We start from the raw sequence: 16,179 nt of genomic DNA, 5'->3' as shown, positions 1-16,179 counted from the left end.
CTCTGCAGCACTCGTACGGCTTCATCCAGTGCTGCGACAGGCAGGCTCGCCTCTTCTTCCACTTCAGCCAGTTCGACGGCACCATCGAGCACCTGCGTGTCGGCGACCCGGTGGAGTTCGAGATGACTTACGACCGCCGCACGGGCAAGCCCATCGCCTCCAGCGTCTCCAAGATCACGCCCGAGGTGGTGCGTACCGCCGCGATCAGGCTCCGAGCTGTGCACTCGGGCACACAGCCCGCAAGCGAAACTTGAAAATGAGCCTGTTCCTGTTTCTCAATCCTTCCCTTCTGAATAGATGCATTTATAGAGTCGGAGCCCACACTAAGCAGTGTTTGTTTCGTCAGCCATTGGTCAAGTCTTCAGCATTGACCCCACGATATGTTCCAAAATTTCAGACCAACAGCAAAATTTGGCGGTGACAGTGTAACGTACCGCTATGCCAGGTTCGGTCCGTTCGCTCCTCTTACGTGCTTGACCTTAAGTGTGGCCCTTGCCACCGACTGTGGGCCATTTCACTAAAGGGCAAATAGCTAGCGTTTTAAACGACTCGAAACCATCCCGCCACTGGATTGGGGACAGACGCTCTTAAAACTAAGCCCTCGGATGCGCAAGTAATGATTAGGAGGGAGTGGGCTACCGTGAGGGCATATTTCAAAAAGGAAAAAGTACTCTGGTGAAATCTCGGGACGAGTTGTTTAATAATAGCACTGGGTCTTGTCAAGAGAAGAGTGTGGCCGGGCTGTTAACCGTTGCACGGCGAGAGGTCGTGCGGTACGCGTTTATCGTCAGGCGGTGGTCAAGCGTCTCGACGCTCGCTGGCCGGCTCGAACGCCGGCCGTTCTCGCTGGCCGGCTCTGAACGCCGGCCGTTCGTGGGCCGTCGCGTTGCCGCGCCGCGGCTGGGGGCGCGCCGCTGTCCGCAGACGCCGCAGGTGCTGAGCGAGGAGCGCGTGACGGGCACGGTCACCACCGAGCTGACGCCGGGCGCGCCCGCCCAGCACGGCCGCATCAGCTACGAAAACCGCGGCGAATGCTTCTTCCTGCCCTACGACATGGAGGACATCGAAGGCAACGTCAGCCTTCGCGTCGGCGACCTGGTCAGCTTCCAGATGGCGACCAACCCCCGGTGAGCGCCGCCCGCGCTTGGCCGGCCGGCTGGCGCAGAGGACCGCGAGGGACAGCCGGCGCGCCACAGTGGACGCGCCGAGTACTACGGTATATATATATATATATATATATATATATATATATTCATTCATAACACACCTCACACGGAAGCGGCACCAGAAACCAAATGCAGCGCGACCGCGATACTCGTCTCGGGTGGGGGGGGGGGGGGGGCATTTAAAACGTGCTGCCATTTAAAGCATATATGCTACAGTATTGAACAGGATATGGGAACTTCATCTGTTGGCAGTTTATATGTCTCTGTGCCCCATCACTCTCCAATATCCCTCTCCAGACATGCATTTTGCGGACAGCGTGTGCGAGTATGTGTGCGTGTCCGTGACGCCGCGACTCGGCCGCAGGACGGGGAACCTGGCGGCGCACAACGTGCGACTCGAGAACCCGGCCAACCCGATCCACTATCAGGGCATGGTGTGCTCGCTGGAGTCGGACGAGCGGGGCGGCTTCATCGAGCGCGCCGACGACGTGGTGCGCGAGATCGTGTTCAGCTGCGCCCAGTGTGCAGGGCGACCGGGCCGTCACGCTCGGCGACGAGGTGGAGTTCACCATCCAGACGGTCAAGGTTAGTGTGGACGGCGACCGAACGCCGGCGGCCTCGCCGGGAGTTTGGTCGTCGGTTACTAATACAGCTACGATTGCGCGCGGTTATGAGCACCGAAAACGCAAGCGCATCGCAATATGGAAAGCAAAGGGAAAGCAATTAGCAAACAAAACAGCTACACCATTCGACACCAGCGACGCTTGTGATTGTAGTGATTGGATGTGTCGTAGAATACCCGACAGCGGGTGACCGAGGCCACGGGATGCGACAGGGCAAGGAGGTGGCAACGAACATCGTACACCTGGAGCCGGGCACGGTCGTGTTCGAGGACATCGACCCGGCGGACGTCAAGGGCCAGGTGCTGAAGGCGCTGGACGACGCGGCCGATAACAACGTGAGTCAGCTGACCTGTGATCGCCCCATAGGGGAGGGGGGGGGGGAGGGGAGGGCACTCGTGGCGTGGAGCGTCCCGCTGGCGAGCGATTATCTGCACCGACATCAGCGGGACCGGCGGACGGCTGTTGGTGGTTTGCGGTTCTTCCACGGATGCAGTCGGTGGCTGTGGTCGCTCCCTGCGTGACTTCTGGGCGCCCGGATTCTTGCCTTTTGCCCCCATGAATGACGATCTAAAAGACGGATTGCGTTCAGTTATTTTCGATAGAGGATCCGCATATGCCTTTCCACTCGCCGCGCTGGACTACATATGATCTGAGATAGTGCATGTTTCAAGTGTCGCGTCGCTCGAGTCGCATGCGGTTTTCATGTCAGGAGGAAACTGCTGCACCACTTCGCGCCACGTGTCCAGAAGTTGTTGCCGCGGCGGGGTTGGATCAGCGGGATGCTGGCTGGGACCGGGGAGTTGCACGTTATAGCTGATGAAAGAGAGCGCCCGCTGGCTGATTTGAGTTCCCACAGTATCTCGCAGCGATTGCAGACGCCCTTACCATGTAGTAGTCACACAACAGGTTACCCTTGCCTGGTCTACCAGTTTACGGCTTGAAAGATCAATAATTTTCGCAGGGCCGGCCTCAGCGAGGAAAAAGTCGAAGACAAGTTACTGTAAACGCAAGTATTTGAGTTGATTTCGCGAAGGAGTGATGTTTTTATGCATTTATGGGGAGACATTGCCATGAGTTATAAAGTATATTGGCAAGTGCGAGAGGAAACACTATAGTCGACCCAAACAAAGAGACCTCCATCATTATTTTGCACGGTTGTTTCTGTCATAGAGCATGGTTAAATGATGGATTGTACTGACTGGTTGGGAAGCTTGCGCTAGTATTTACCCACGACAAGGTGTGTGTGTATGTTCAGCTGTGGTGCTTGGTCCCTTTACAGTGGAGTCGGGCATTGGTCCGTCTCTCGTGTCGGCTGTCATCTGCATGATGCGGAAACTCGGGAGTGGTTGCCTTCACATCGGGGAGACTGAGTGGTGATGGTTATAGCTGCCTTCTTCATGAGTAATATTGCTTCTGTTTTGTGGTTGTGGGTCAAGTGTCGTTTAGACGGAAACATCAGGCATTCTTCCCGTTCTGCTGGTGATTGTAAAATGGTGTGCCCATCGCGCGCATCATACAGGTGATCATGTGGACCGCTTTGTGGTGTGGCACCTGCCTGGTAATTGCCCCACGGTTTTCGCTGTCATATTGTCAAGTTGAAATGTCATCGCATGCAATGTGCCATATTGGCCAACGTATTCCGCTACCTGACTATAGTCGCTAGCCTTGCCCGCCGGCCGGCCGGGTCACTCCGTAACTGAAGGGATATTGCTAGCCTCAGCGAGTGTGACCGGGCTCGGCCGGGCCTGGTGCGCTTTCCATATGGGTATCTTATGGGCAGCTGCTGATCATTGTTCCGCCATTAATCGGTCATCAACTGGTTGTACACTTCTTCAAAAGTTGCGCTCTTATGCTTTGAAGACACTTAAATGCAAGCTGTTTTTTAGGCGACGTGTTTCCACAACGCCTACATTATCACGACTTTGCTGGGGTTCTCGATGCGCTTGGGACAAGTTAAAGTTTTTCCAATCGCGAAGAAGTTGATCAACACGGGTCGGGCGCGCGTCTAGTCCTTGACAACTGCGGCTGGCACAACTACACGATGCTAGCTAGTACGGACGGCGGAGGAAACGAACAATCGTGCGGGAAAATGGAGTCGGTGTGCGCAGACTGACGTACGATCGCTTCTCAAACCAAGGATCCGCGCCTTGTCGGGCGTTTCGAGGTATTTGTGTACGATCTGGCCGATCTGGGCAACTGGAGCAGGCGAGTCGTGACACGGGGTGCGTGCAGTAGACGTCTGCAGATAAGTAGGCCACCTGAACATAGTTGGACCCATAGGTGAGTCAGTAACGGACGGGTAGGCAACCAATGACGCCATAGGTGGGCCAGTAACGGACCGGCAGGTAACCAAGGCTGGCACCAAGGTAGGCAGGTAACCAGGGCACCTTTCTCAAAACTGGCCTCAAATACCACGCGCTGTGGCTTGACGGAGACAGGTCAGGCTATGCAAATAACAGGCGCGCGCAATATGACGTTTGATCTCGTTATGCCCTACGTACTATGTAGGGCATATCTATGTCTGAACTATGCGTCTAACAGACACAATAGTCAATAAACTTGGCTGCGTCTGTTAGACGCATAGTCCGGTTTATGAAAACCAACACCCTTCCAAAATAGCACCATTTTTACCCAATAGTTTCGTCATAGTTACACCCCCCCCCCCCTCAAACAAAACAGCAACAAATGGGTGCTGTCAGAGTCATCCGCCTCATGGATTAAAGTTTCGGTTCTCGGCCCAAAGTCAGCCTGCTAGTTTGGTAAAGCCAAGCCCCCGACTGAGATTATTCATCGGCACCCGCTGCTAGATGATAAGCGCGTACTGCTGTGTGGAACGAGGCTGTTCTGCAGACGGGCAGGCTCGTCTTAACGTGGCGTGGATTGTTGGCGCTGCAGGCCGAGCTGACGCTGGCGGCGCCCGTCCGTGCCGGCAGGACCCGATGCCGGGCCGCGTGCGGTACCGCGTCAAGGACAGCTCGGATGTGGTGGAGGTGCCGTTCGGCGAGCGCGACCTCAAGGGCAAGTTCACGCTTCGCCACGGCGACTGGGTGCAGTTCAACGTGGCCACGGACCGGCGTGACAAGCTGAAGCGCGCCACCGGCATCTCGCTGCTCGAGCAGTCGTTCGTCGTGTCTGGCGAGAAGCGCGAGCAGGGCGTGCTGCTCTCCGTCAAGGAGCGCAGCTACGGCTTCATCCGCTGCGTGGAGCGCGACAACAACCTGTTCTTCCACCTCTCAGAAATGGTGGACCCGGAGCGTGGCCTGCAGAACAAGGACGAGGTGGAGTTCACCGTGGTGTCCGACCCCAAGATCGCCTCCCGTATGACGGCCATCCGGATCCTGCGCCTGCCGCCCGGCACGGTCCGCTTCGAGACGCTGGTGCAGGCGCAGGTGACGGGCACCGTCACGCGCGAGCCCTCCTCCAAGTTCTCACGCTCGCCAGGCCGCGCCGCCGCCTCCGCCAACGGCAGCGGCGACAAATCTCATGAGACGGGCCTGATCGAGCACGAGCTAAATGGTACCAAGACTACGGTCAGCTTCAGCCACAACGCCACCGACCCGCGGCACAGCCCGCGCCAGGGCGACAAGGTGCAGTTCAGCCTGATGCAGTCACGCCGCACCAAGGAGCTGTGGGCGGCCGAGGTGGTGGTGACGGAGCGTGCCGAGCGGCCCGAGCGGGCCGAGCGACACACCGCGCGCGACGGCCTCGTGCCCGGCTCCATTCACCAGGGCTACGTGGCTGCTCTCAAGGAGAACTACGGCTTCATCGAGACCCTGCAGCACGACCGCGAGATATTCTTCCACTACAGGTGAGTTGCGCTGCACATCTGGCGCGAGATACGCTGCGTTCGGAGCCGGCCCCCACCGAAGCTGGAAGGTAATTGTATCGCTCCGTGGTGTTCCTGTCCTACAAGACAGTGTGTTCATGTGTTAGAGAGAATGCTCCACATTTGGAGATGTGGAATCAAGCATCAAATGTGATGAAGTAAGGTCACTTATAGATGTCGGCATACTCTGGAAAAGATTGCTCCAGACAACATTTCTATGTTAAGTGTGCTCCTCAGTACGTAATTGGTTGATTACGTCATCGTACTTGCAAAACATCGATCGAGAACCAACTGACGGCTGTTATATCTGGAAGGCGTGCTCACGAACGCCAGGTGTGAACGACTTGACACTGATACATTTGTTAGCCGTGATCACCACATGGCCAATGGGATGGCAAGATTTGTGAACCACGGTTTTGTGGCGTCGTGGATGCCCGTGTGATATTGAAATAGCCTTCCCCGAATAAGGCTGCACTTCTCGCTCTTGTAGCTCAGAAACTGGAGGGGTTTAGGTCTTAAGAGGGAATGGCGGTGAACTGCACTGAATGATGTTGCCCCGACGATTTCCTGATCACCGGGTAGCTCTAATTGACCTCAGCAGCACAGTAGGCGGGGGCCGTGAATACGCCTAAAGGGAGTGTTCCACATTTGTATGGGGTTTCGGACTGACAAACTGTATTGCGGATCATTCGGTGCAGTTCACAGCCCTGCCCTTCTTAAGGCCTAAGCTCCTCGCCCCCCTCCCCCCCCCCGGTTTCTGAGGTACACGTCCGCGAAGATGTGCATTCTGTTTCGTTTAGACCATTTCCAGGCCGCCCAGGCGTCCTTGATGTCATCATAACGTCATTAAAATCCTGCCATTCCATTGGCCACGCGGCGATCACGGCCAATGAAAAAATAAGTAGATTCGTTCATATCTGGCGTTCGTGAGCACAATTTCCGAAAATAACGACCGTCAATTGGCTCTCAGTGTTGTGCAAAGTACCATGACGTAGTCAAACAATGGCGTATTAGGGAGAATATGTACTCAACAGGGAAATTGTGTTGTCTAAAGCAGTCTTTTCCGCTTAAAAATATATCGATTCTTGTAAGTAAGCGTGTTCAGACATACCTTATGCTTCCTTCAATATCTTCAAATTTGGAGCCTTCCCTTTAAAGGTCATCCGTGGAGTTCGAGCTAACTCCAAGCTTTTATATCAGTTATCATTGCTATTTTGTACATTTTTTTGTAAAAGAAAATTATTCGTGTTGCTAGTATGTGATGTCTTTTTTCATTTCCTGTATATTTCCGTTTAAGCTTTTGGACAAGGCACTCATCTTGACCAGAAGTATATTTACTAACAAGCCAATTTAACTGCGGTGTACACTCCCCCCCCCCCCCCCTTCAACTGCTGGTCGCCAAATGCGAAGTGGAAACGGAATTTTAACGCCTATTTTCGAGTGTAATTACGTTCAAATCTAGCATGAAACTCAGCTTGGTCCACCAATGCTTCGTACCGCCAGATTTCATTGTCTTCGTAAGAACTGACAGTCCTACATCTTAGGCTCTGGTCCCGTCATCGGTTCAGTCCAGTGTAGTCATCTGGTAGCCCCTGTCACATGCGCCGGCCATTGGCTGTCTATCCGGAGAAGAGGAGTCCTGGAGGCGTGGCCACGCGTGCGCCGCCGTCGGAGCGTGCGGCGCGTGACGGCCGGCCGCCCTGTGTCGGCAGCACGCTGCGCGGCGGCGCCGAGCAGCTGCAGCTGGGCGACGAGGTGCAGTACACGCTGAGCCGGGCTGGCAGCCAGGGCCGCGTGTCGGCCGAGAACGTGACACCGCTGCCGGCCGGCACGCTCTCGCAGCCGGCCGTGCTGCCCGAGACGCTGGACGGCATCGTGGTGCGCCCGGTGCGCAGCGTCGACCCCGACCAGCCCGTGTACGCCGGCCTGGTGCAGGCCAACACTACTGGTGAGGGGCGCTGGCCAGCGACGACCCGCCGGCTGGCTGGCAGCGGGTCCGCTCAGTGTGGCGTCAGAAACGGCACGCGGTCTGTGCGGGCTTACGTTACATGCCAAACCGCTCCGATCAGAGAGGAGGCGCTGACGGTCAGGGTGGAGAAGTGCCTCGGTGTCTGCTCTCATGTCCCGGCTGTAGCAGGGTCGGACCGGCCCCTGTGCGAGGTGCCGAGGAGATCAGTCAGCCACGGCCCCGCCCTATGCTCCGCTTCGCTGATTGCAATAGGTCGTGTACCGTCTGTCGTCGACTGGGTGTGAATAACTGGCTCGCGGGATGTCCGCAGAGGAGGTCGGCACCGCTTACGAGTTCGGCATCACGTCGCTGGCCAACAAGAAAGAGTACCTGCAGGTGGGCGATATGGTTACCTTCCAAGTCGAGGAGGGTGAAAAGCGGGCCACCAACATCAAGATTCACCGGAAAACGCCTCAGGGCTATCGTGGATGCCTTCAAAAGTGAGTTGTGCTGGGCTGCTGATGTGCTGCTCGCATGGGCCTGTTTATTTCCCTGTTGGTCATGTGATATTGCGTTGGTGCTATGCAGAATACAGAAAATTTGGGGGGTATTGGTCCAATTTGGAATGTTTAGCATCAGTACCTTCCAACAGTTTACAGACTGAGGGTTGGAACCGATTTTGAAACAGAGCATCCACGTTGCTGGCTGAACATCTAACACGGTTTCTTTCGGTTTTCGGTAAAAGTCTTCATATTAACATTACCAACACGACCAAACATAATGCATGTTTCCATTTAGCAACAACACATTCGCCAAGAAACGCTAATGCACGTGGTGACAATGAGACTCCGCCTCCGCGTGTGACCGCTCAGGAGGTGCTCTGCCTCCGGGTGTGACCGCTCAGGCGGTGCACTGCCTCCGGGTGTGACCACTGAGGAGGTGCCCTGCCTCCGAGTGTGACCGAGGTACCCTGCCTCCGGGTGTGACCGCTCAGGAGGTGCCCTGCCTCCGGGTGTGACCGCTCAGGCGGTGCACTGCCTCCGGGTGTGACCGCTCAGGCGGTGCACTGCCTCCGGGTGTGACCACTGAGGAGGTGCCCTGCCTCCGAGTGTGACCGAGGTACCCTGCCTCCGGGTGTGACCGCTCAGGAGGTGCACCGCCTCCAGGTGTGACCGCTCAGGAGGTGCCCTGCCTCCGGGTGTGACCGAGGTACCCTGCCTCCGGGTGTGACCGCTCAGGAGGTGCACTGCCTCCGGGTGTGACCGAGGTGCCCCGCCTCCGGGTGTGACCGCTCAGGAGGTGTCCTGCCTCCGGGTGTGACCGCTCAGGCGGTGCACTGTTTCCGGGTGTGACCGAGGTACCCCGCCTCCGGGTGTGACCACTCGGTAGGTACCCTGCCTCCGGGTGTGACCTCAGGAGGTGCCCTGCCTCCGGGTGTGACCGCTCAGGTGCCCCGCCTCCGGGTGTGACCGCTCGGGAGGTGCCCTGCCTCCGGGTGTGACCTCAGGAGGTGCCCTGCCTACGAGTGTGACCGCTCAGGAGGTGCACTGCCTCCGGGTGTGACCGAGGTGCCCCGCCTCCGGGTGTGACCGCTCGGGAGGTGCCCTGCCTCCGGGTGTGACCCCAGGAGGTGCCCTGCCTACGAGTGTGACCGCTCAGGCGGTGTCCTGCCTCCGGGTGTGACCCCATCAGGTGCCCTGCCTACGAGTGTGACCGCTCAGGCGGTGCACTGTTTCCGGGTGTGACCGCTCCTCAGCGAAGGCGGAGCCGAGTGCTGACGCCTTTTGTCGGGTGGCCCGCAGACCAGTACGGCTTCCTGTCGTACGAGCATGAGGAGGGCAAGAAGCTGTTCTTCCACATCAGCGAGGTTAAGGACGGCGTGACGCTGCGCGAGGGCGACGAGGTGGAGTTCGGCGTGGTGACCTCGCACCGCACCCGGAAGTCGTCCGCCTGCCAGGTGGTGCGCATCAGGTGAGTGGTTCCGACTTGGCAGCAGGCCGTCCTTCTGCTGGAGCAGCTGGGCTTTTGGCCGCTACGACTGCGAGGCGATGGCGCGCCGAACGTATCTTATTAATTGGCAGCCTGGCGGATATCCAGTCTAGACAGGAAGTATTTGTTTTCTATTGGACCGTTTTGCCACAATACTTTTACATGGGCTGCTGGTGTTGGTGCCGCCCGATCGGTGCCCGCCCGGTGGCGTCACTGGCTGCGGTCTCGACCCGCTCACGTCCGTCGCCTCGCTGACCGACCGCCGCTCTCTGCCGACCCGCAGCAGCGCCTCCGACGAGAAGAAGAAGAACTCGTTCACGTCGCAGTCTGAGCGGCCGGACCGCGTGATCCAACGCATCCGTACCATGGCGCTGAACGACCAGCGCCGGCCGCGTCAGGTGCAGATCGTGCGCCAGCCGCGCGGACCGGAGGCGGACGGTGGCCGCGGCTTCAGCGCCCGCCGGCCGGCGGCCTGAGAGCCGCCGCCGTCGCCACCGTCTCCGTCTCCGTCTCCGCCTCGGCCTCCGCCTCCGTCGTCTCCCCGCCAGCGTCCTCCGCCCGCCGCCAGCGCTGCCGCCTCCTCCGCCGCCGCCCGCCCACTGTCACAGCGTGCCTAGATTCTGGTCTCAAACACAAACAGTGCTTTCCTGACTGTGATGGTTGAGGGGCGTTTGTAAGTTTGAGCAATATTAATGGTGGGGAGCACGAAGAGCGACTGGGCGCGCCTGGCACTGCCGGCCTGCGGGGCTGCGGTCCGCCGACCCTCTCCTCTCTGTGTCCTCTTTCCACCCCTCCCGAGCGCGCCGGGCGCGCGCGTGCTATCTTCGGCCTTGGGCGCAAGCTCGCACCCGCGGACCTAAACAGGGTCGAGGGCTGGCTGCGGGCGTCGCGTTCCCATCCAACGAGTCTCCCCTCTCTTCCCTGCGTCAGCGCGCGAGCTGGACCGCGCGCGGCGGACCTCTGGCACCGAGCGGCGTGCTGGGCACGTCAGGGCGACCGCCGCGGGCCGCCGGCGGTTTCTGTTTATAATTTGTCTTCCATGTGGTCTGTCGCGGCGCCACCGTCCCGGGCCGGACAGCGCCTCTCTTTTATACGAAATCCTCTGGTACAAGATTCTGTGATATTTTGCCGGCGGAGCGCGCCGCCGCTGCCGGCGGCCGCGGTCCGACCCGGCCCGGACACCAGCCGGTCCACCCTGTCCCAGCAATCATTCGCCGCAGAGACAGACGGACACACAGACTCGCAGGAATACCGCAGTCTCGCTCCCCGGCTGAGCTTAGTTCGCCAATCGGATGTCGCTGGTTTTGTTGGCCTTATGACGTGCTGTTGCTAAATAATGCTTGAAATCTGGTTGCTACGCGCCGTAACTGTGGGTGAGGGGCCGCCCGCCCCCGTCTCCGAGTGGTTTGTTTCGTTACCCTCTCCGGCGGCGCCGCTGGGGCGTCCGGCCGCGTGACACTGCGGCGCCCGCCGGCGTGACCCGGGCTCTGTCTGCGCCGCCGCCGGGTGCAGCGGCCGCCTTGATGCCCACCCGGCCATCCACACCTCTCCTGCGGGCGGCAGCGGGCGGCGCGCGCCCCACGGGCACCGCCGACCGCCGCCGCCGGCAGACGCGACACGACTGTGATTACGTTGCTTCTAATGTAGTAATATCAATACCGTAATTCCAAAGAGAAAAGTCAGAGGTGGGTGTCGTCAACTGAACACCGCGTCCCGGCTCGTCGGCGCCGCCGGCGCGGGGCCAGTGGCGCGCTGTCTGCGCGGACGGAGCGGGTGGTGCGCGACTCGCATCAACTGTAACCGCAGCCATGCTTTTTGCGGCCGCGGGGTGCGCGACGCGCACAGCGGGCCCCGCGGCCGGTCCGGCGATCCCGGCCTGTCGGCTCGGACGGAGTGTGGGTTTACTTACGTCGGGGTGCCGGGGCGACTGCAACGCATGACTGTGAGCGTGAGCGTGAGTGCGACGCCTGGCGTTTGTCCGGCCTGTCCCAAGAGCTGGGAGGCCAGCGCTCGCGCGAGCGCCGCACCCGAATACTCGAGGGAACAATGGACATATCGAATCCGTCGGGCGCGGCGTCGCCGGCACCGGACGACGCGACGGCGCCGGTGGGGCGGCGGCCCGCCGGGTCACTGCTGCGGTCGACGACAGCGCCGGCGCGCCGCTCCTGACGAAACTGGTCTGGTTCACGCGACCGGTGTCTGAGACGCGACCGGAGACCGTGCCAGCGCCCGCGCGATTATCGTGGCCGTTCCTTTGCGTGTCGGAAATGCAAAAATGAACTTGTTTGTTTCGTAATTTGTAACCTCAAGTCTGAACCAATAAAGCTACTGAATGATACGTTTTTCCGTGCTGTCGGTCGGAACTTGCCTGTTTAAACGTGTGTCGCTCGGCGGTCCCATAAGATTTAAGGGCAACCGTACCGGATTTTCTCACTGCCGCCCCAGACCTGGTCGGCCTAGAAATGCTTAATAGTGGAACTGGCGCTGTCAATGGGTAGTCGGCGTGGCGGGAATTTGCTTCGGCGTGCAATCGCTTTACGCATTTAAGCGAAATTTGGGAACAGGCTCGCGCGCTTGCTTCTCGCCGAAATTAACTATGCGCTTTCCCACAGCTCGCGAGAGTAAACGGTGTTGTAACTGATCCACATAGGTAGCTAACACGTTGCGCAACACTGCCTCTGTGTCCTTCACAAACATCTGCTCCCTCAGCGTTAACCGATCTGATCACTATGAAGCCTATAATGCTCCTCTTACCACGCGTGAACTCGAACTGTCCCTGGCCAAATGCGGCAGCAAAATATCGGTAGACCCAGATGGGCCATCTTTCTCGTCCTTCTACCAATTCATCTTCATTTTAGTAGCTCGTGAACGATTTCAATCGCTGTCAACAATATGGACCAATCACACTTTCCCAGAAGCACGGCTCCGAGCACGGTCATTCCAATCCTGAAACCCGGCAGATGTAGGCTGTCCACGAACTCATGTCGTCCAATATCGCTCACAAACTGTGCCTGTAAGGTCTGGAAACGAAAGGTCAGCGCACGTTTGCGATGGTCCCCCGAAACAAGTTAGCTGTTTGACAGTTCAAAGTGGATCCCGAGGAAACCATGGTACAGCAGAAAACATACGTTCCGCGACAGATAAACAGGCCAACTTGGATCGACAGTATTCAACCGTCGCTGTGTCTCTGGACATCACACCAGCATTTAACAAGGTCCATCGTTACACCATGATCTGCAAGTTGCATGTTCTTGGCCTCAGGGGCCGCTTCGTTCATCTCGGTAATTTTTTACAGACTCGTTCCTTCAATGTACGCCGCCAACCCATGGCATCTGGCGTACACCAAATGGAGCATAGTGTTTCATAAGGTAGTGCACTTCCTCTAACGCCGTTTCTTATCGTCATTAATGTTTTTCCGGCTCCCCATCACCCTCTGATGTATACGATATTCGCTGTTTACTGACGGTTTTGCTATATGGAGCTCACATAGAGACTGTCAAGAGTCTTTCTCAGCTTTAAAAGAAATAATCGATCATTGCGTGAATAGATGCTCAGAATGGGCTTCTTTTGCTCCGCTCCAAAGTTGGTCATGCTCATTTTCAAACGAGGTCTCCTACCGTTACTTGCCGTCTCAACAAATTTGTGACATTCCTTTACCATTCTACAAGCCGCACAAGCTTCTGGAAATAACCCTGGACCATGGGGTTAGGAACAGGGGGGAGAGGGGGGGGGCAGGGGGCCATGGCCCTCCACTTTTCACGATGGGGAGCCAGCAGTGTTAACTGCCCCCTCCCCCACTTTTCAGATTAAGTTTGTGTTTAGACTACTTTCGCACCACATCTAAACATGCATGCCGATTTACCTAGTTCACGAGCCATCTTCCTCAAGATACGTCATCTTTTTCGTTGCTTATTGGCCATCGCTTAGTGTCACAGCCGCAGACCGACGCCACGCGGTGTATCGAGACTGCAACGCCAGGCGTTCCGGCTGTGGTTGCTATGTCTCGTGAGCGCGTATGCTCGAAACCATATTACATAGTTTTTTTATCAGTAATCGATTCTGACTGAATCTTGAGCATTTTAAGACGAACATGGATTAGCCATGTTAATACAAGCTTAGGACCCTATTTCATCTACGATCTACGTCAGGGATCCCTCAATATTTCTGAAGAAAACAGAAAAACACGGAACTGGAGCCTGTGTGACAATTATTAGTCCACCTTTGGCGATCAGGGATGTTGTTGCGTCAATGAGGGTTCCAGTGCTGATCAAGGGCCAACTGCGCGAGTCGAAAACCGTCACGTGTCAGAGAGGGGAACAATGTGATAGGATATATCCTTCCAGTGGCCTCCGGATCGACCAGGAGATCCCGCCCCGCGTCGCTAGAATGACAGCCAGAAGACGCTTCGCGATGGGACGGAGTAGCCCTTCAGCCCTTGACCGCAACCGGTAATGTGCCCTTGGTGTTCTACTCAATGCGTCCCGTGCCCGGAAGCAAATAAGGGCTTCAGTATTGTTGAGTAGAGTGGAGGTCTCATTATTGTTGAATAGAATAGGCATATTTTTTAACAAAAAAGGCCATCCCATGTTTGCCTACCAACGGTTATTTTTTCAGATTGGATTAGTGAAAAAGTGCATCAAAAGGTTTGAACATGACCGCCCGCAACTTCGAGAGCAAGGATAGCGATGGTCTGGGTTGCAGTTTCCGTGAAACCGAACGGCGTCGGTCACTGCAAGTGTTACCAGACGTCGGGCGCCGTGTTAATCTGTCTTCTGGACAGATTATTAGTTACAGAACACGAAACATAGAGGATCTACACCTTTAATCTTCCAGTTCCACCGCCGTTCACCGTTCCAGTTCCAGCATGACTTCGCGGTGCTTTAATGGCCAATCTATTCTTATCATCAGTATAAAAATCGCACACGTGACGTATGCGCCCAGCTTGCCTTTTGATGCAGGATTTGATTCCCTGAAGCGTTCAAAGGTACTTCTTTCAGAAACGTTATCATTTTCGTCCACCCGTTGGCCACGACTCATTGTTAGCTTTTAAGCTGATTCCGTCACAAAACTTTTTTACTAACCGATTCAAGTGTTTAAAAGTATTTATTTCAGAACCTTTATCATTCTCGTCCACCGGTGGACCATGACGAAAAGTTAATCACTGAGTCGGCGCTCCGCGGGCTATGGAGACTGTAACGCTTCGTGTCGAGGTTTTTGCTGCTAAGATTTGCGAGCGAGCATGTTAAAAACTAAGTTATATGAATTGTATTACTAATCCATTCTTAATGACTGTTAAACATTTCCAGACAAACATAGCTTGGCGATGTTAATACACATGGTTAACCACTCGATCTACAATTGAAATTTTCACCCTCAAATTTCGATCAAACATATCGATCTCCAATCGTCCTTCGCGATGTCTAGAACGCAGATAAAACATTATAAAAAGGCTTCTGAATCCTATCGGTTTAGAAAGAGTCCACTAAGCTATGGCAAATTAAGGACAGCGGTGATGTATTCCATGCGTTCCTTAAACGCCTGATTTCTGCGGTTTATTGACCTTCATACGTGCTCGGGTGGGGGGGGGGGGGGGGGGGTCAAATTGTCTCGCCCTCTAACGTTTTTCCAGAATGGTTTCCGAATGGCGCGGCGCAGGCGCGCCATTGTTACCACCCGAATGGTATCTAACCGGCCACCCGGGCGCGTTGCAATTTAAACAGAATTGATTTCAATTTAGCCTCATGTTTCTGTTCTGGTTGTAATGTAAAAATAACAATGAAACTGAGAAAACTGTATCCATTGTGAACAAGCAAACTATGTTCGGGGATACTTTTGCGGGAGGGATCACCATAAAGGGGGCTTTTGTCAACTCTGTGTTCCTCTTAGCACGGCTCTGGCTACCCACAAGAGCAGCGAGAAGCAGCACACAAAAGCAGATCAAGTCATCTACGTTGAATGACGGGCGTTGACGTCCGTTGGCCGATTCATACCTGAAGTAGGCAGCTTCCCGGCGGCATTTTTCTGGGGTGGTGTGGTGTAAGGAAAGATAATTCGGAAAAAGGTATTATTGTAGGTGTCTAACACATGTTTTACATCCCATATAGTAGCAATGCTGATCCAGAAATGTGCAAAAACGGCCATACCATCATTTCGTGGTCAATCATTCGGAGGCAGTCGTGCCAGGACAGTGGCCACCGACGGCGGACGGGAGCAGGGCTCAGACAAGGAACATATGACAGAAGGGCCTTCATTCTGTGGCTTGGTTTTCAAAGGAGAATCTCCAGTTCTATGACTTTTCTCATCTGGCTTTTGGCAGTTTCAAGCTTCCGAATTTGTTTCCCCCTAAAATGCCGTGCCAACTCTTACCTCTTCAAAAGCAGCCAGCGAAATGAAGGCGCATTCAAGATCTGTTGTACTGTGAGCCATCGATTCTCTTTCAAAATTCTCACCAGCCTATGCTCAGGCCACATTTTGGCATCTACCCTGTGGAGACAGATGCCTCCTCAATGAACCAAAATGCCTATTAATGCCAAAATGACCAATTCCCGCTCGTGGAATTTCGCCCCCCCCCCCCCCAGGAAAGACAACGTTGAAATGGACGATAATCTTTGGAAGCTGGATAGCCTT

At 56.0% G+C, this 16,179-nt stretch overlaps 1 pseudogene; it reads left to right on the top strand.

Moving 5' to 3' along the window:
• The window catches only part of LOC119092215 (cold shock domain-containing protein E1-like), an 80,043-nt pseudogene extending 70,005 nt beyond the window's left edge, over window positions 1-10,038 (top strand).
• The last annotated feature ends 6,141 nt before the right edge of the window (window positions 10,039-16,179 follow it).

This window comes from Pollicipes pollicipes, unplaced genomic scaffold (assembly GCF_011947565.3).
Source record: "Pollicipes pollicipes isolate AB1234 unplaced genomic scaffold, Ppol_2.1 Scaffold_3447;HRSCAF=4054_pilon_pilon_pilon, whole genome shotgun sequence".
NCBI lineage: Eukaryota > Metazoa > Arthropoda > Thecostraca > Pollicipedomorpha > Pollicipedidae > Pollicipes > Pollicipes pollicipes.
Note: the sequence above shows the minus strand (reverse complement) of the source record. Positions and strands in the feature narration are given on the sequence as shown.